Source organism: Falco punctatus, assembly GCF_963210335.1.
Source record: "Falco punctatus genome assembly, chromosome: 3".
In the NCBI taxonomy this organism is placed as follows: Eukaryota; Metazoa; Chordata; class Aves; order Falconiformes; family Falconidae; genus Falco; species Falco punctatus.
In genome coordinates this window covers 119,896,437-119,914,855 of record NC_137582.1, presented here as the reverse complement: position 1 = coordinate 119,914,855, position 18,419 = coordinate 119,896,437, and the positions used below count along the sequence as shown (strand labels likewise).

The following is an 18,419-nucleotide window of genomic DNA, read 5'->3' as shown; positions in this document are numbered from 1 at the left end:
TCCAGAAATCTGCAAGTGTCAATTTTGTATTTTAACTCCTTCCTTTTACCTGACTATCAGGGAAGCGTGGTTGAGGCTGACCTGACATGTCATGATGTCGACTTGCTAGGTGGGGTTCGCAAGGGACATTAACCTTGGAGTTATCGGTAAGACAACTTTCTTTCTAATTTCCTTCAGTAAGATTAAAGGGCTGGGGTGGGAGGAGGGAGGAGATGAGCTCCACAGACCTGATCACTGGAATATTGTTGAAAATCTGCCATTACCACGGAGACATTCCAAGCACTGAAGGTAAAAGTTAAATTTGCCCGTGTCCAAGAGGAGCATTGCATAAATTCTTAGAACTGAAATCAGTTTTCAAAAATAAAGGTTACTTGCACTTCAAAAGAAAACTAGATGCTATTTTAGGGATGCTGGAAGCATAAAAGATCTTGAACATTTAAATTTTTCCTCTCTAATTAAACCCCTACCCCATTCCCCCACGCCCTCCATGAAAAAGTACAGAATTTAAGGCACACTCCTTCAAAGTCTAAGAATGCTATTAAGAGATGTGTCCAAGTAGATCTCTGCAAAACAATAAAATTTTATATTGAAAATAACAATGAAACCGGTATATCATGAGTTTGGATCATCTGTCTATTGAACATTACAATGCTTCGAAGGCATTAATTGGGAGAGAATTGCCATTAAACCAAGGGACAGTTGTAGCCGGTTCTATTATAAAACCGCTGGATTTCAGTAATCATCTTTTTTGTGGAGGGTACGATAATGTTAATTCTAGAGCAACAAATAGGAGAAGCTGAAGAAGAGATTTGCAAATCAAACTTGAAATACTTGGACGTGTTGAATCCTTCATAGCACCTGCTCATCTTGCACGTTTCCTCAGCCAGAAGCGTCAGGACCTTTCCTGGCCGTACATTCACGCGGTCCTTTGAAAGGAGCAGAGAAGTCGGGAAGAACTTACTAGGCTATAGGAGCATTCCAGGTTCAGTCATTCTTTATCATGGAACTCAATAGCATGCCAGTTCCGACACCGACTGCAGAAGAAATGTAACTGGTGAGTAGAGGTATTTCATAAGGATTTTTCAGATATGAAGTATTCTGTTTAATTCCAGATCAACTTTGGCATACCTCAGTTTGGGAACAGTTTTGATCCCGCAGTCAGTCAATGCAGTTGCACTTGAAAGATCTTAAGCGGAAGTAAGAGGATCTCTTTTTAACTCGGGATTCTCCAGGTTGCGGGTCACGTGGAGTTAGTAAGCGCAGTAGGGCTTGTGAAGGTACTGGGGTGGCCTGTCTCTTGGAAATGAAGGAGATGGCAAGGTTGTTACTGCGGGGGGTGGGGGGGGGAAGGACCCCAAACCTGAGTGGATTGGCTTTTGTGCATGTGGAATTTGGAGATAACTGTCGGAATACGCAATGGGCCATATTTCTCTCATGAAACAGACATCCATCCTTTATCAGGGAGGTTTATGAATTTAAAGCACGACTTCAAAGTGTATTTCTGGGATTATAATCTGCAAATTGCATTAAATGCAAAAAAAAAAAAAAGACTGACCTGAATGGCAGTCCAAACTTTAGCTTTGCCCTCCTTGCTTCAAGTATGGCTTCACTTTTTTGCTTTACTTAGTGTCGGTGAGCATGCAGCCTTGCTCATGGATTTATTTTTTTTTTCTCCTGTGGAACTTTCTGCAGAGCTTCTATAAGTGTAGGATATACACTTGGTTCTGTCTTTTTTTTTATTTATTTTTTTAAACGGTCATGGCAGACTCTGAGAAGTGGTTGTATTTCAATTTTAATTTCAAGGAATGAGTATTGTTGCACCGGTACCTGTTTACATGACATTACTCTGATGTACCTTCAGACATTTCAGATTTGGCGTGCAGAAAATGCAGTACCCAAGTTGAATTTAAGGTGGGGATGTGGTGTAAGCATTAGTTCTGTGGTAGGAAGGGAAATCTAACTCTGGAGAGCGTTCAGCTGTCTTAGCTGCGTATGGTCTTTTCTCTTTTTAAGCTCCCTGCTGTGCTGCTGTAACTTAAGTGAAACACCGCGCGGGCTGGAAGTCCTGTGATAAAAACAGTTCAAGTGCATAATTGGTGATGGTGTCGTCATGCATGTGTGCAGGAGAACTGAGTTGCACAGGCAGGGATGTGATGTTTCTTATACTCACTTTTTAACCAGTTCCTGGGTGTGAACTACATCCTGAAAGCATTCTCCAAAGCATGTTCTATATTGAACCCTACTTTTAGTAATCAGGTTTTAAAATTCAATATATTGAACCAGTGAGGCAGAGAATTAACTAGTGTAACTTTTTGCTTGTAGTACCTATAGAACAAACACGAAAAAGGGTAAGAACACCTTGTTTTAAGTTTCACGTCTGTTTTATCAAGACCAGAGATCTTGAACTCATCCTTTCAGTCAAAATCAATTGCAGTTACAGATTTTTCTCCCCATTGTTCTGCTCAGTGCTGGCAATAGCAACGCTGAGATCACAGGACATTAATTCTTCCTACTCAGAGTACTGTGCATACGTGAGATTATGGCAGCTTGGAAGAATTGCTGCAACGAGCTTTTTTTCATGCAAGTCTTCTACTGAGTGACTTCTGTAACATGCAAATACTGAAGTCAGTATGCAGCTTACCTGCAAGAACTTAATGTGCAGTTATGTTCAAATGCTACTGGTCTCAGCATCCAAATCATCTCGGTTATAGGATTTTCCCAGAGATTCTGGCTGAGGTCTCATACTCGGCATGGAGCATTCCACTTCGAGCAGTGGGAAAGGTGACAAACCAGCTGTTGATGAGCAGCTTGACAAAATATATTGGTGTTGCTGTTAATTCAGTTATTGGTCATGGACACCTCTCCACTTACCCGGTAAAACCCAGAAGTGAACATAAATGATTCTTCCCGTAAGGCAGCAGATCAAGCCTGTTAGTTAATACTTTATTTATCACTTTATTTTCCCCTTGAACAACCAGCAGTAGTAGCTTTTCTTGGGCTATGAAATGTGCATTCCAGTCTTCCCCATGTTTCCTGTTTTCTTTGTTTCTGCTGCTTTGCCGGCTGTTGCTGTGCTCTCAGATATTTAGATTGTTTCCAGTTGAAGAAGTTGGAGCAAATAGATTCTGCTTATTTTTTCTCCTGAAGGTAATGGAAAGAGGAGAGAAAAAACTCAGAGCTAGGAGGTCCAGCCTGCAGCCCCTTATTGGCAGCTGTGAAGGGGTCCTGCTTTTATTTAAAAGAGAAATTGCCTCTTGTCTGCCTTCTCTTTTGATGAAGTTCATATTGAAGAGCTTGCTCTCATCTGGTACTTCTCACCAGTTTTTTGTTGCAGAGCTCTTCTGTGAGCTTGCTCCAAGTGGGGAGCATGCTGGAAACTGTCGCTTTGAAGGCTGGGGTGCACTTGAGGCAGATTCTTTTTCAGTGTGAAGGAATAAATTACTCTGTTAAATAAAATTATATTGTTACATGCAGAACAAACTCTTCCTGTGGATGTTCTTGGGTAGGTTCTAGGTATCGTGCATCAAATAAGAACTGTCCCGTGAGATGCCTGAGTGCCAGCTGCTAATTACTGTGCAATTGCACACGCATCCTTCCAAAGCTCAACTAACCTGAGTGCTCCCTGTTACTAGATCATTTGTGCAGGAGAGGCTTTCATATCTTCGTAATACACTAATCCATAGATAAATGTATGGATTAACTTTGGGATTCGATGCCTCAACAAGTTTTTGCTTTGGAAATGAAAGAGGTTGCTTGTGTGTTGTGTGGGTTTTTTGCTTGCTTGGTTGGTTTTTTTGTTGACAGAATAGAGAGGGTTTGGCTGTAGCAAGGTGCTGGGGTGTAGGCACTCCGGCTGTGCTTTCTTTAAAGGGATATATATGTTCTGACTAATGTGTCTGGTGAATTGCGTTGAACTAAAGTAGTCCCAATTTTTTAGTCTTGAAACTATAGTTTTTATCCTGCTGTCTTTCTGCTTTGTCGAGGAGATCAAAACTGTGCGCTTGGCATCTTGTGCACAGACGAGGCAGCCTGTTCTCTGGCTGCTGGTCACATTCTACCTGCGTGACGGGCAAGATCGGATTAGTTCTTGTCTATCAACTGCTGAAAAGCTGCTGAGCTTCTGTGAGGAATATTTTTCAAAGCGGTGGGGCAAAAGAGAGCAGTGGCTTGGTATGCTGGGGTGTGTAGACATTTTTGGTACCGAGGAGCTACCTAGAAAAGTTGTTAAACTAATGGAGGGAATCTCTAGACAGGCAGGAGGCAAATTATTTAGCTGTGTTTTTAGAACTACTTAAATAATTTGTATTCTTGCTTGATAAATTATTTCCTCAAAGCACTGGGTAGCCAGTTGCTTAAGTTTATTGGCAGAGCTTAACAACAATCTCTCTTAAAAATATTTTTTAATAAAAAATCTGTATGGGCGGGGCAAAAGTCTTTTTCTCCTCCAAATAAGCTCTAAGTACTTGCATTAAAAACTGAAGGAATATAGCCCGGTTTAGTGAATTGGTACAACTTCTGTGCACAAATCTGTTTTTCCAGTCATATGATCAATGCCCCAAACTGGCTACTGGGAATTTTAGTACTTTCAGAAAGAAGACTGGGTGAACCAAAATTCTTGCAACTTACAAAAATGGGTTTTTGAGGACTTGGGGTGGGAGAGAGGAGAGAGTAGGCTGTTGGGAAGAATCAGACCCTGGGTTTCACCAGTGCCGGGCGGTAAAGGCTGCTTCTAGGCTAACCCTTTTTCGGGGCTTTTCCAGTTTCAAAACGTAGCAGTTTACAAAACGTTAGAACTACCTTGTCTCAGTTGTGACCCAAGCTCACAAGCAGTTTTATTTCTTAAATGATACTTGATGGCCTCAGACCTGGAACAGTCACTGGTTTATTTTCCCAGTTAGTTAAATTAACATACGGTGCTTGCATGTCTTCTTAAAAAACCCAAAATGACAAACAAGGAGAGCCATCAGTGCTGTTACCCCTTCTGAAACAAAGCGTGCTGCTGCTTGCAGTTCTTTGATACTGTAAAAACAAATTGATAGTGGTAGAGGCATTGAATTTGAGGTTCCTGAGAAATGAGGATGTTTAAAGCCTTAATTGTCGTATTTGTAGCTTCTCTCTTTTACTATGTCTTTACTGTCCCTTCTTGGATTGGATGTGCATCTCTGCTTTCTCTGCTGCTCCTCTGCAGAGAGGGAGGAAGAAAGCGTCTTGGCTCCATATTGCCAGCAAGCTGGCTGAGGGTGCCAAGTTAGCTGCAGGGTTTGAGGGCTTTTTGAATGGACCTTGCTCTTTTTCAAATGAGTTTTTGATGTGGTATGCAAAGGTCAAAGTGCTGCAGGATTCTCTGAATTTTACCTACATGAAGTATGTGAACTTGAGTTACTAATTTTGTCAGTATTTCTAGATGGTACATGTTGCACAGGAATGTAGGCATGCACTTATTAGCTAATTTTTCATTTAATTTGCCTATTTTGTGCATATAAACATTCATTATTCCTCATGTCTGCGAAGCATTAAAACATAATTTTCTTTAATGTTCCTGTAAACATTAAATATTTTGTTTCCTCCTGTGTACCTTCTTTAGTGGCAGTTCATAGAAAATAAATGTGCTATTTTCTCTCGCTCTATTTGTTGCTTTACTGACTCTTAGTTGTTCGGGTTTTAGCCTTTTCTCTCGTGGCAAATAGATGTCTTCAATTGCATGCCCTACAAGTGTGTTCAAAAAGGTGTGCAGCATAGCATGTGGAATCTAAAGGTCATAAATAAAATCGGTTTCACTGGGCCAGAGTAGGGTATGTGCGGTGAAGACTGCGTCTTCTGCATTGTGGGAGGCTGTTCAGATGTGAGAAGCAGTTCCACGAATGTAGGTCATCTTTTCTCTTTCATTGGAAATAGTTTCAAAAATCCTTTTAGCAACTGAGCTGAGCTTTAAAATAGCAGCAGCTAAAGAACGTCAAATGTCTGGCTGCATCAGTAAAGTTGCTGAAATGTGCAAGTACTCAGTAGCTCAAAGTGATTTTTTTTTTCTGGTGTAAGATCTGTAGTGTGGGAATGTGGAGGAAAAACGATGTGGTTGTCCAGCTCCTAGTTGCTGTGATTCGCTCCACGGCTCCCTAAACCAAGAAATAGTAATAATGGATTTCAAAATTAAATTTGAATTTAAGAAATAAATTAAAAATCAGTGCTCTCCTCTAAACTTTGTGCTGTAACTGTCTAGCGTGGAGGGTTTGGGGTCCGGTTCTGTGGTAGGAATTGCCATCCTTCCTCTCAGACGCAACAGTTACAATGTGTATTCTGTTAACTTCACTCATTTTCACTTACTTGAATTTTTTACATTAATTCAGTGTTTTCTGTTCTCTAATTGTACAAAAGCCATGTATGTAAGTGGTTGGGATGGAGGAATGATAACCTAGCTCTTCACGAAGACTTCTCCTGCAAAGTAGAGATTTTTGACAGACTGGGGAAAATGGCTTTTTTGGGGGGAGGAGGCTTGTCTTGTTTGAAGTGGGATGTGCAACTGAAAGCCTGTGTCTGCAGGTGAGATCTTCTGAGCATAAAGGTTTTCTACTGAGTTCGGCTTCTTTCAGTACTGCTTATGTGAGAGCAGTTGAAGTGAGTTAGCTGGGAGAGCTCTCTAGTCCGTACTTCTGTGGGAGGACTAACCTTCAGAAAAACAGGAGGAAAAGGAAAGTTGTACACTAACCAGTCATCTCCTCCGTTCATGGAGTTTATTCTGCCTTCCGAAGGTCTCCTAGCAGTGAAGGATGTAGTTTGTCTCAGGGGTATGTAACTTGTTCAAGCAAGGAATATTTTGTGTTTGAGTGCATAGAGGTCCTGGTGAACACAGCTGAGTTGACTGGTTTTTCACTGGCAGTAGGAGACTCTTCCCAGTGCGTAGGAGGTGGCAGTAATACCTAAATGTACAAAACAATGAGAATAGTGTCCAGCCCTTCTGGCTTACTCCCTGTAGTCTTGAGCTCCATGTCTGGGGAGCTGCCAGGTATGTGCAGCATGCTCCAGAGAGCCGGGGTGGGGAGTGCTCCGGATCCCCTGGAGGACGGTGGCAGTTACACTGGGATCCTACCACTCCTGTTGTGACACTTTCTTCCCCCTGCCGCACTTCTGTCTGGCATGACGTGGGCTTTGAGTAACTCTCAAGAAACTTTGCGTTTGTGAATAATCCCCTCCCTCATCAGCTAAGGTAGGAATGTGGTTAATTCAAGCATACGCCAGCTCTGCTTGCATTGCACTTTGGTGTTGTCACTGGAAGGGGCCACAGTGAAAGTAGCGTGCACTGAACCATGCAACACGTAGAGTCTTTAAGAATCCCTGTCTATTAAAATATAGACACAACAGTAGTTTCTAAAGTGAGTAAACCCGTACTTCACAGGAGTATCTCTGGAACACCACACTGTTCATCTCTGTAACCGCCTATTTCTTTTCAGAGAGATTGCAGTGAGCAGCATTGTTTACTGATCTTATATACCCACCCATTATCTTACATGAGTAGGCTTGTTTCTCCCTGCTTCTGTGCCTTCGCATTTCAGTTTTTAAGGTGCACATGATAGATGTATACATTAACCACTGGAATAAAACCTCTATGGCTGATGGTTCCTGCCCTTCCTAACACCGTACACATGTATTGGTTAACCAGTATTAAGTGATACAGTTGGGAGAACTGCACGCTTGCTGTGGCTAGGGTACTAGGAAAAGAAATTGAAGATAATGTGCCTAAAAAGGTGGAAAGTACAAGAGCAGGCTTACTGAAGTTATAAAAGAACTATATTCTCCAAATATGCTTTGTTTAGTACAATATATCAATCCTGGATCATTCCCTGTAGTCATATAAGTCCTTCCTGCCTGCTGGTCAGACTGGGGAGGTTCATCCCGACTGGAGATGTAGTCAGACACCTGATTATCTGAAGAAATTTCAACAGCCAAGTATTGGAGTTTTTACTAAGTTTAGGAAGTGGTCTTGATTTTCCCTTTTTCCTCTGTTTTCTTATCCAGAACTCGTCTGACCAGCAGAGTGAGAAGGAAGCTTTTCCAGTGATTCCTGTCATCCTGTATAGATCAGGATCTGGTGATGTAGTTCTACAGGTGCTTGAGTTTGGCAGTGCACTGTGATGCCAGGAGCAGTCCTTTCCACTGCAGGTCTGTGTGGGGAACTCCCCTAAGATACCACCAATGCTTCTGTTTTCTGGTTTGGCTTCAGTGCAAGTTCTGTGTAGCGCTGAGAACGATAGCTGGGGAAGGGCCAGGATGCTGCTGCTTGTGTCCAACCCCAGAACTGAGGTCCCAGGTAGATGCTGTGTGAGATTGACTTGTACAACCTATTTCTTCTCACTAACTATAAAGCATCAGGGGTGGTGGATCCCATCAATTACCATGTGGCTTCCTGAACAGCGACTAACTTCTGTTAGCCTGATTTTTATCAACTGGGAGCATGTTGGTTGCATCTCCTTGATGTTGCCTATGTCCTTTTTTTCGTGTTAGGCAGGCAGGAATTCCTTACCAGAATGAGTAGTTACGTCAAGGCTTGCATAAAGAGGTTGCCAGGAATTGAGCATGAAGGCCAAGGCAGAGAAACAGATGAAATAATTTCAGGTGTCCGGCTTAAAGTGTAGGAAGGTAGTTATGGACAGTTACGCAGCTGAGGACAACAGCTGGCAAGTTTGTTCTTTGTAGGTTTTCCTTTGAGTTAAAATAATGGTAATGCTTTTTTATGGTTAAATGGTTAAATTTGGTTAAAAAAGGGGTAAATGCCCATGCACAAGGCTAGAAGAAATGTGCGATACGAGTGGGGTGCGTGTTCAGCAGTGTGGCTGCTGTTCCTGCCATCTGAAGATGGGGAGTAAAGCAAATGGTACAGATCTGTGGGGGAATCCCACCCAAAGGCTGGAAGGACGTCAAGATGCAGCATCTCTTGTGCATGCCAGGGTCTTTCTGAGGGACTGTTCTGTCTTAATTCTGTGCGATGAAATCAGTTGATCATCAGCGCGCTGGAGGATCTTGTTGTTTGATTTGGATCTCCCTATAATGTAATCTGAAGAACATGTTTGGACTGTGCGCTCCTGGAATGAGTCAGCTTGCTTTGCCAACAGTCTGCCCATCACAAAACCAGTAGACCTTATTAGAACGCTTCCACTTTTGAGATGTGTGAGTCAGGCAAGTAAAGTCATCCCAGATTTTTGAAGCCCAAATGCACATGAAGCCTCTGAGAATCCTGAACCACAGTAAAAGTTTCCAAAAGAAATTTGTGTGGGCAGCTGAAGGACCACTTGCAGTAGTATCAAAGTTGCATTAAAAAAAAAAAAGTGGTGTAGTCTTGGTCTTCTGTGTTCTTAGGTCTTAGATTTTTCTAAATATAATTGAGGAGAAAGTAGCAGCAGTATTTGGGTAGGGAGAAGAAAGCCTGATAAAGTTGCTTGTTTTTTAAGAAAGTGACACCTGCTTTTTACTTATTAGTTTATTTAAGGGAATGCTTGTAGTCGACTGTATCTTTCCACTTTAATCTCTTCCTGTGCAGTTTGAGCACTCCTGCTAGGAGTGCCCTCTTTCTGAGTAAGGGTACAAGGTAAACTACTTTACAAGCATGTGGTAAAAATCATTACAGCAATGGAACAGCTTTTTCTTAGTGTGAAATCTGAATCAAAAGTACCAGCTTGCTTGCAGGCTTGGTAGCCAGCAGAGGAGTAGCAACTAATAACACTAAATTACATCTGGGCTGTCTTCTGTAGCTGTGTGTGTTTCACATCTCTAATCATTGTGTATTTCTTACAAAGCCTCCAATAATGAGTAAACAAATGCAGGACAGATCACAAGGATGTTTCATGTAACTTTTTTTCCATATAAAAACGCTTATCTTTCAGATGCCAAGCTGGAACTGGCAATAGAGACTGTGAGCTTTGCTCTTGATGTAACAGGAGTATGGGGGCTACATAATTCACACTGATTCTTTATTGATAGATACTGTGTTGGTGGATTAAATTAGATGGTGATGCCTGAATTCTAGTGAATCCCCCATTCACCAAGGGACTGCAGTATATCAGTAGGTAAGAGGACCTCCGGGAGGAAGCGTGGGACTGGCAAAGCCATGCTGATCTCGAGCAAAGACAGACTCCTGTTTGATGCACCAGAGCCTTTGCTTGTGTTAACAGTCAGTTCTTCTCTGTTCCAAACGGAGACCACAAAATCTTTGGTGAGAAAAAAGCAAACCACAGTCAGACTTTAATACCAAAAGACTGGGAATGATGGCAGTTCCTTATAGCGATAGGATTGCTTGATGAAAATTGAGATGCAACCTGCGAGGAAATGTACATTTGCTTGTTATAGTCGTGGTTCAGCCCTGTTGTTACAACAGTTCAGCCAGTGCGGGTGTGTTACTGCTATCTGGAAGGTGATGTCTGATGGCAGAATGAAAGGAGTAGCAAAAGCCTATGGCTCTGTGAAATTAATTATTTTTTGGGGGGGGTCAATTAGTTGCCTAAATAAAGTAAGATATTTTAGAAGTGACAGCTGATTGAACAGCAATCAGAAGTTAGGCTCCAGAAAAGTTAAAACTCATGTTTTTATTTGGTATCTTCAGGATGCAAGTGCCTTGTCCCTTTTATCTACTAATAATGTTTTAACTTCCATCCTCATCTCGTCTCTCATAATCCCTGAAGAATGTTCATGGTGCCATATGAACTGAGCTGGCTGGTAAGTTGTCTGTTTTTATACCTCTGGAGAAGTTTGATTGCAGACTTTTCTGAAAACATTTCATCCCAGGCACTTCCTTTATGCTCAGTCTGGTGTTACAGTCTCTGTGGACGTACCAGTTAGTATACTAGAACCGTGTCACAGTAATTGGATCTTGGATATGCTTTTAAATTTATAAAAAATATTGCAAAAATAAATATTTACCTGTGGGCGAGTCCCAGCCTGCGGCCATGCTGTGTGGGTCATGGCCGGTGTGGAAGAGCTGCTCTTCAGCTTCCCACTGGGGCATCTGTCAGCTGATGTTTTAGAGAGCAGTAAGGGGAGGGAGTGGGATGGCTGGAGCACAGCCATCGCTCACACCGTGCTTTCTTGTGCTCAGTGTCCTTGAACTTGTTAGCACCATGCCTGCTATAATCAAGCTATACTTCACAATTTCAGTCGAGCCTACTTTTAGCCCGCTGCCTTTTGAATTGAAATGGCACAGGCAGACCTTTGTTCTGAAATGTTTGGGATTGCTTCTTACCATTTGGCACACAAATTTCAGTTGTACGCTGATTTAAGAAGTTTTGGCATTCCAGTAGGTGGCTCTTCAGTGTCCCTTTTGCAACCCACGTTGGGGTGGGGGGAGGAAAGGAAAAGTAACTGACAGATAGAGAAGTGGGACAGAAGACTGTAGGACCCTGCAGTTTCTTTTCAATATTTATTGTTGTATCTCTTCAGTATGTTTCCTTTTCTAGGTCTTCTCTAGGTTTCCTGGCTCTGTCCCTCTCAACCTCTTGTGGTTCATCATGCATTCCAGGCAGCACTCTGTCAGAAGACTTGACTCTTACTTACCTTACAGTTTAGAACGGATTCTCCTTGCAAACATTAAAAAAACCCCACCCAAACAAACAAAAAAAAGGGGATTGAATGGTGTTTTGCTTTTTCCTGGGTTTCTGTACTACTTCAGTTGAAGTGTTTAGGGAGCTGGGTCTTGATTAGCTTTTAGTGGAAGTGAGATAGAGAAGTATTTGTGTAACTGCCTGTTAGATTTGCCTGAAAACACTTTTTTGGGTGTCACCTGAGTCATCTCGGTGCCTTCTCAGATACCTGCAGCTTTGCAAGGCTCACATGGAAAATTTGTGAGATGTAGTAATACCACTCAACAAGAAAGGCAAAGCAGGATGAAAATCAGTTGTATTCTCAGAAATAGTTCAGTGCCTGCTTTTTTAGCGTGTGGTTTGAGTTGAGAGAAGGAGAGCTGGGAAGAATAGATCTGGTATTTTGTTCACCGATCATCTCGTGAAGAATTACACAGCCCTGCATCTTCTGGGTGGAGGAGGGCAGACCTTTGGGAGCTGAAGATTGGTAAGATGCTGGTGCAGCTTTTCTTCGTCAGTCTTAGCACCGCTTGCAATATGAAAAGTTTTGCTTTTCTAGCTTGTTTTTTTCTTCTGATGTTTTGCCAGTATTAGAGATGGGAGGTATCAGAATTTTCTTACCAACCACCAAAAATTCACACCACCACCCCCCGCCCCCAGTACTTACAAGTCTGAGAAAATGGAATTTTTTCATGACTGTGGATGTGATGGGGAGCTGGGGCTGGGACCCCTGAGGGGTGGCCTGTGTGGAGCCAGTGATGTCCCCCTGACCTGAGGTGGCCGTGCTGAATGACCGTGTTTTGGGTCTGATGGAGCAGTGTTACATCAGGACGTTCCCAAAAGTGTCCCAGCTGTTTGTGGAGCGGATGTAACATTGAAAGCAGCGTGGTTGTACTCATCTTGAGCTTGGTTGCAGAAGCCTGGACCTGATCCTGCATAACCCCTGCCCACTGCTTCTCCTGCTTCATTCACACATGTCAGGCCCCCATAGACGTCTCATTTCCAGGCATTTCAAGAGCCTGGTGACACAGAGGTTCCTGATCTTGCCAAAACCCAAACACAAATAAAAAGTGTAGCTTTGCTTGCAGCTTTTCGGCTCTTGGTATGTTTTGCCGTGGAGATGTGTGCTTGGCCTCCACGTGCGTCCCCTTTGGGCAAGTTCCCTCCTTGCATGACTTCTCAGAACTTGGTCTTCCAGCCTTCTACCCATCTTATGTATAAAATAAATTCTTTTTGGTCCTCCTCATTCCTTTTGGTGGGTTTTTGTCCATGGATACTGGCAGAACCTCCTGACATCGCTTAGTGCCTTGGTTAACGTGAGGTGTGGCAGCAGTAGGTGATGCTTGAGGTGATGCTACTTCACTGACGAAATGCCTTCCCATTCTGTTGAGGTCTTCTCGTCTCTGCAGTGCTGTTTTCCTAGCGTTGCCAGGTCACAGCTTGGGAGAATTTCTATCTTCCAGAACAGAACAAGAGGTAGCAGAAAAGATGAAATCAAGCCTTTATTGTTCTGGGGTTTTGCTCTGTTGTCTGAATCCTTTTTGATGTGACCCAAGAGTGTAGCTGGGTCCAGAGCTCAGCTTGGTTTGAGGGAGCTTTAGAGCTTTGTAACTACACACCGACAGCAGAAACTCATCAACCATCGCTACTTCTTGCGCTACATCGCTACGTCGGTCAGATCCATTTGAGGCAAGTGTTTTTCTTCTAGATCCCTTGATCTCGGGTCTCTGGCCGTTGCTGGATCATCAGCCTGGCTTGACATACGCCTCTTGGTCTCTTTGGGGCTCAAGAAATGAAGATTTCTTCTGTTTCATTCATTTTTTAGGGAAATGGCAGCTGTTGTGATCACAGCTGTCAGGTAGCTCTCAAATCTTAAAATCCATAATCAGGGTCGGTTTGTATTCACTACTTTTGGCAGTGAGTCTCAGAAGATGCTTTTGGGCAGGGGATGGGGGGTGGGGCATAGCGTAGCACAGCATCTCCTGCAATAGCGCCTTGGCAGGTATCGTCACTTACAACTCCTGCAGGCAACAAGAAATCCTCAGCCTGGCTGTTTGTCATTCACTTTAGTACATCAGGCTCCTTCAGGATTTTAAATCCTTGCCTGTTCCTAGGGGATTTATCTTTAAAAAAAAAAAAGTCAATGCCAGTTAATGTCACCACGGTACAGCTTTATGAAGTGCCTGTGTAGGCACTGGTGAAGTGCTAGTTGCATTTTTTCATCTGCAGGATTTTCCGGTTGATCGGTCTTTGATTGAACAGTTTCTCTCTCCTTAACAGGGAGTCTGGAAAAAATAATTACCTGTTCCAGAGTAGTAGTTGGGATTTCTTTTTGCATGATTAAAAGAAGCTTCCAACATATGGTAGGAAAGACGGAGTCAAAAAGAAGAAAGCCTTCCCACTGCAGTCAAGGAACGTGGATATGAATTACTTAATCCTGAACCAAGCCTCAGACAAACTGGTAATAAGCTGGTTTTACACTTTAGTCTTTTATATCAGCTCTGGCAGTTTGTCACACTTGTGTGAGCTGGAGCAGTAGCTCAGGTGACAGACGCCTGCCTTCTCATCAATGGATTCTATCTGAAGTTTTAGTGTATAGTTGGCTGTACAGGTGCAAAGAGTTACAGCTTACTCTGGAAAAACCGCTCAGGTTCTTTACCAGCTGCCTCGGTGGCTGAGGCTGTTCGGTGGGGTGGCAAACGGGTGACTTGCTTCGTTTCACGTGCCTCTGGCTTTACACTCACAGGGAGGCAGGAGGATAATATAACATCTTCTTTAAACTGCCTGTGTCGGTGACTATTGCTAGTCAGTAATATTATGTAAATAGCTAATCTCAATTAAATTCTTCACGTTAATGAAGAGGGCAGCAGAGCCTTTCCTGAGATTGTGAAGTCTGTTTTCTTCATGTTAGTTATAATAGAGGCGTCTCGTGCTCTGCTTTTGTATCTGCTAAATGGCAACTTCCCTAATTCTAAGGATTAGAGGTCCTGTTCTGTTATACTAACTTTCTCTTTTTGAAAGGTAATTATTTCTACTCTTGTCTGGTTTTAGGTGATGAAGGACGGACGCTGTGATGGGCACTACAGCATGGACTTGCAGCGGGAACTCTGGTGGCAGGTACTCCTGTCTGGTCCTGGTGGTCTGATGTATCTGGGGAAGGCTCAGGTGCCATGTGCCTCCTGACGATGATTTGCTCCGTTCTCAATTTATTGATTTCAGTGTTGATAGAAATGTTTGTCTTTATAGCATATCCAAGAGCTGTGCTGCAACAGAGGAGGTAAGGGGGTGGGGGTTAGCAACCAAGTCCTCGATAATTACTCTGTTCTATTCTTTTTTCTGATATAATCCTTAAAGTTTTATGGACAGGTGTTGGCTTTATGGACAGATGTTGGATTGATCAGATGGCTGCTGGAATAATAACAAAACATCAAGAAACAGGGCATTTTTTTAGCACTGGGGAGAAAAAGACCGATTTGAGAATTAGATTTTTAACCATTCCTAAAGTATTTCTTTGTGCTTTGAGATAACAGACCCAGATGCAAAGTCACTAATCTGTCCAGTGAGATAATTTTTCTGTTTGTTTTCCTGATTATTAGTGTCTGTGTGGTGCTTGTTGCTAGGATCTATTGAGTTGCTCATGCTCGTTTCTCTGCTCTGAATTCAGCTGAGTATCCCTCTGTGGTGGGGGGCTGCTGGTTGTTATCAGCTGTGCTTTAAAGATAGATCCTGGTTTTGGTCAAGTTTAGGTCCCGTTTGTTCTGGAGCCTAATGAAAGCATTAGCTGATGTGTATCTCAGTTGTCTGATTTGGGTTATAAAGGACTTGCCTGTGAATCTTGTTTTGACAGATAATTAAGTCTGGATTTCTTCCTTAGGTAATAGTAGTCTCAGATATGTCTTGCTACGTAAAACTGTATGTAGACATCAAGGTTTTACTATTCGTGGAGGAAAATGAGTATAAGAACTTGAAATCCAGATTACCTTGAATTAAAATGAATAAATCAAATTTTAGGAGATACAGTATCTTAATGCCACAGCTTGGAAGAATGACCTAGAAATTCTTGAATACGAGCCTTGTTTTAACTGTCATTAAAACTGTGCATACGATCTGTACTTTTGCAGTAAATGTAAAACTTCCCATGGATTAGCCGTCTTCTAGAAGAACGCCAGCATCTGCCTGTTGTGGCAAGTGATCTGAGCAGTGACTTACCCACATGAGCAGTTTCAGGTGGGTGTGTTACATGTATTTGCAGTCTTCTCTCTTGTTCCGTGCAGCGTACTAGAAACTGCACATGCCTTGTATAATTTGTTTCCTACCCAGTCCTCTTGTACTGTCCAGTTTTTCTAATAAACATCTTTTGAAGTCATTGCTTTGTGGCTGTTTTCCAAGGGTCTGAGTGTTCTCATGTGTTGCGTGGCCTCAGTGACGTATTCTCTTTGGATTACGCAAGCAAGATGAGAAGAGAAAACTCAAAATCACTTCCTTTGGGTGGGAACTTCATTTTTAAGCTGCCAGGTCAAAATGCACAAACTTTTCTAGCTGTTTCTCTGTTTTGAGTATTTTCTTGGAGTGTTCTGATGCTTCAGATCAGACAGGAAACCATTTTAAGCAAACCTGGAGAAACTTCTTATGAAGCAAAATTAATTGCTGATTAATTGATGATGAAACAAGTGGGAAGTTGTGATCTTGTGATTTTATTCCAGTGAAGTGCCAAGTCCTGCAGAAAACCTAAGCCATATGAAGTTAACAGTAAGCTTGCACTTAGATGAATACTGAGGGTTTGGCGTCCTCCTGGTTTGCTAGCTTTTCTTCCAGAGGGGGACTGAGAAGAGAGCAGAATGCACCCAGTGGTCTTTAATGTGCAGCATACCTCACTGTGTTGGCAATATTCCTCCATTCGGTTGTTTCCAGGGAGTGGGGAGGAGGTGGCCTGTGTGCTTGTGTAGATCTGTTTTCAAGAGGTGAGAATTTGTGTGTGTGTGCATGCGTGTATGTACTTAAAGATCTGTTTCTTCTACAGAAGTGTTCTGGGTGTCATGTAGTTCAGTTTGGCTTTGTTCTTCATTTCAGCTGTGCAGACAGTACCAGAAGCACTCAGGCACTCTTTTTTTTTTTTTTTTTTTTTTTTTTCTCCATGCTTAATCCTTTTTACATGCAACGTTGTGCTCTTGCTGAGCAGCAGGAATGGATAGCTCCTAAAACCAGCTACTACAGAAGTGTAAGTTCAGGAGCTGGCATGACATTATTTTGGGGACTTGGCCAGGAAAGCAGGATTACAGTTAATCCTATAAGAAACTTGTTTGGCAAATTGAAAAAAAAAAAAAAAAAAAAAGGCAAAGGTTTTGAAGAAAAGTTTTGAAGTTTGACTTGGCTCTCACCCTCTTCAAACAAAACCTTACTGAATACCTCGACTTGGCACACTGTGGTGTTGGTGCTTTTTGTATAGTCTCTGAACTGGCTCTGGGGTCGTGACAGCGACAGCGACAGCGGGCAGGCAGCGTGCTCCCTGGGAAGAGGATGGTGTGATGTTGCATTCTGACAAAATGCAGTGAATGTCTCCTATTACAGAAAAAAAATAGGTTAAATCTTGTACGTTTACCATCCTGTGGATAACCGAGCGTATTGCTTTTGTGGGGCGAGAGGGGAGATGCTTTTCAACCAGGACTGGCCTGGGGCAATCGTTAGCTGCATGCAGGTGAGGAGCCATTCACTGCCCTTTGAATCCACCAGAACGTGAATAAACGTATATTATGTTTGTGTTTGGTTGCGTGAATTCATGCTTCTTTGTAAAGGAACCTGTGAACTGGAAATAAATCTCGTGTACGTTGTGTGCTGGGGTCGGGAGCGGGCTGAGGGGATGCTTCCAGTGTGCACATTTTCTGGTGGTGGTTTTGGCTGAGGAGCAGCAGTGATGTTGCTCTGATCCAGTAAACTATGAACTACAGCTGGGAACATTTCTTGCCGTTGCGGACCTTGGGCTGGTGGTGTTACTTTAATTTCTGCTGCACTTTGAGGAACGAAATGGTAAAGTGAGTAGTGTAAGAGTAAAGGTTGCTGAGATCCTGCAAGGACATTGCCCTCCTAAGCCCTGTTGTTCCTCACTGTTAGTGTAGGATTTACCAGTTAATTAAGACTGAGCCATAGTTAGTTGATGATCTGGATGAGGGGATCGAGGGCAGTCGCAGTCACTTTGCAGACAACACCAAGTTGTGGGGGGAGTGGGGATCTGCTGGGGGTAGGGGGCTCTGCGGGGGCACCTGGGCAGGCTGGACCCATGGCCAAGGCCAGCTGCGTGAGGCTCAGCATGGCCCTGGTCCTGCAATGGGGCACAGGACCCCCAGGGCTTGAGGAAGAGCAGCTGAAAAGCTGCCTGGTGGGAAAGGGCCTGGGGGTGGGCACGAGCCAGCAGGGTGGCCAGGTTGGCCAGCAGCATCCCGGCTTGTGTCCGGTTCAGCAGGGTGCCCAGGTGCCCAGGTTGGCCAGCAGCATCCCGGCTTGTGTCCGAAAGAGCCGGACCAGGGCAGTGCCCGTGTCGTCCCCCCGCCCCGTGCTCGGCGCTGCTGCGGCCGCCCCGCGCCCCTGGGCTCAGCGCTGGGCCCCGCACGGGCAGAGGGACGCAGAGGGGCTGGAGCGTGTCCAGAGCCGGGCAGGGGGCTGGGGCGGTCGGCCTGGCGAGGAGGGGGCTCGGGGGGCCCTGATCGCTCCCTACAGCTCCCGGACAGGAGGGTGTAGGCAGGGGGGGTCGGTCTCCTCCCGGCCGACAAGCGACAGGACAAGGGGAAACGGGCTCAGGCTGCGCCGGGGGGGTCAGATCGGGTGTTGGGAAACATTTCTTCACCGAGGGGCGGCCAGGCACTG

The 18,419-nt window shown here is 43.7% G+C and overlaps 1 long non-coding RNA gene across 1 annotated transcript; it reads left to right on the top strand.

The window, feature by feature from the left end:
• Positions 1–152: 152 nt before the first annotated feature.
• On the top strand, positions 153–17,319 carry LOC308061163. Its single transcript, XR_013927087.1, has 4 exons — positions 153–1,054; positions 8,011–14,022; positions 14,613–14,838; positions 15,683–17,319. It is a non-coding gene; the product is annotated as an uncharacterized lncRNA (long non-coding RNA).
• The last annotated feature ends 1,100 nt before the right edge of the window (positions 17,320–18,419 follow it).